Below are 2434 nucleotides of genomic sequence, written 5' to 3'. Positions count from 1 at the left end.
CACGCCAGGTACCATCTTCATATTCAGAGATGATTTTAAAAGGCACAAAGAAAGGAAGATCCTTCCGTCACATCCCTCAGAGGGAACCAATCTTACCAACACCTTGATTTTGGACTTCCAGCCTCCAGAACTATGAGACAATGCATTTGTGTTTAAGCTACTTTGTGCATTTTGTTACAGCAGTCCTAGCAAACGAATACACCTGGAATCTCAGTTCTCAAAGGGCTGAGCTGGGTCTTCTGACTCCCTGTCCTGTGCTCCTTCTGGTCTCACTGCCCCCTAGACTAGAGATGTACTATGCGATGAGTTTTACAGAAAATAAGGGTGTTTGCAGGTCTAAACATCTCTGATCATCCATGCTGGAACCTGTGTGTGTAAGTAGAGACCCACAGGCTCCTCTTTCAGTATCTCTTTCAATATCTCTTTTTGTGAGAACTTTCTCAGCTTAGTCACTTTCACCTTCCAGTACATATCCAAAGTTGTGTTCCTTTTTATTTTATTTTATCTTTGAGACAGAGTCTCACTCTGTCACCCAGGCTGGAGTGCAGTGGTGTGATCTCGGGTCACTGCAATTTCTGCCTCCCATGTTCAAACGATTCTCCTGCCTCAGCCTCCCAAGTAGCTTGGGACTACAGGTGTGTGCCACGACACCCAGCTAATTTTTGTAGTTTTAGTAGAGATGGTGTTTGAGCCAGGCTGGTCTCAAACTCCTGACCTCAAGTGATCCACACGCCTCAGCCTCCCAAAGTGCTGGAATTACAGGTGTGAGCCACTACACCCAACCTCTTATTTGTTATTAGTAGTGTCTTAAAATCATAAATGGTGGGCTTGAATTTCATTTCTATACAGATAACAATGGATGGAATGGCACTTTATTATTGGAGGGACGTATTTGAGGAATGGTATGCTCTGAATACTTTGCAATAACTCTTCACAATAGAGTGAAATTCTGACCTCAAAGAAGTTGAAAAAACACCATCAACAACAAAAACAGCCTTCACTATTTTTGTTTGTTTTCAGTAGAGGCAGGGTCTCACTCTGTTGCCCAGGCTGGTTGCAAACTCCTGCCCTCAGGTGATCCTCCTCAAAGTGCTAGGAAAACAGGCATGAGCCACTGTGTCCGGCCAGAAACAACCTTTGCTATTAAGTCAGACTTTCTTCCAAAGTAAGGTCCCCCTAAAGAGGACAGTAGGAGACCAGGTGACTTGTCTGAGACTCGAGTAGGTTCTGTGCTCCCTTCTGTCTGGAAGCTGAGGGAGGGCAGGCATAATAAAGCATTTTCACGTCTGGTACAAACTTTGGGATTTCCTGGAGAAAGCCTGGTGGACCAGTGAAAAGCCATGGACAGGCACTGGGCATGAGGAGATTAGCCAGCTGGTCGCAGAAAAACACTGTGAGAAGTCTGTGCCTCTGCTTCCACCCAAGGGATGTTAGTTGTGCTGGTCTGTGCTGCCAAAGACTGATCACACACTGGCTTTACCACGTGGCCAGCTTGTATAAATCCTTGTATTGCAGGGTGTGTTCATGTGATTTGTGATCAGTGGCTCCCAGAGATTAGGATTTCATGACCACCCCTCCACCCCACAAAAGTGGACAGTGAAAAATGATTGACAGCTTTTAATTCTGCTAAATAAGAATATTATTAAAAATTGTATCTTCTGGCCGGGCACAGAGGTTCCCACCTGTAATCTCAGCACTTTGGGAGGCTGAAGCAGGAAGATTGCTTGAGCCCAGGAATTGGGGACCAGCCTGGGTAACATAGGGAGTGCCCATCTCTACAAAAAATTAAAAATTAACTGGGCATCGTGATACATGCCTGCGGTCTCTGCTACTTGGGAGGCTGAAGTGGGAGGATCACTTGAGCCCAGGAAGTCAAAGCTGCAATGAGCCCTGATTTCACCACTGCACTCTAGCCAGGGCAGCAGAGCAAGACCCTGTCTCCAAAAAAAAAAAAAAAAAAAAAAAATTCTTCTAATAATGGCATTTCCTTAAAATATGGAAATTTTAACAATTTTTAAAAATAGAAGACCTAAGAGCAATGACAACCTTTCCATCAAATGACATTTGGCAATCCTAAAGGGGCTTTTTTTTTTTTTCTTTTTTTGAGACAGGGTCTCTGTCGCCCAGTCTGGAGTGCAGTGGCATGTGATCTCGGCTCACTGTAACCTACATCCCCCGGGGTTCAAGAGAGTCTCCTGCCTCATCCTCCCGAGTAGCTGGGATTACAAGCACCTGCCACCATGCCCAGCTAATTTTTGTATTTTTAGTAGAGATGGGATTTCACCATCTTGGCCAGGCTGGTCTTGAACTCCTGATCTCGTGATCCACCTGCCTCAGCCTCCCAAAGTTCTGGGATTCCAGGCGTAAGCCACCACTCCCAGCCCCCCAGCCCTGTTTTTTTTTTTTTTTTTTTTTTTTTTTTTTTTTTTTTTTT

Source organism: Sapajus apella, unplaced genomic scaffold (genome assembly GCF_009761245.1).
Source record: "Sapajus apella isolate SASKATOON/1434 unplaced genomic scaffold, GSC_monkey_1.0 scaffold1, whole genome shotgun sequence".
Taxonomy (NCBI): domain Eukaryota; kingdom Metazoa; phylum Chordata; class Mammalia; order Primates; family Cebidae; genus Sapajus; species Sapajus apella.
Note: the sequence above shows the minus strand (reverse complement) of the source record.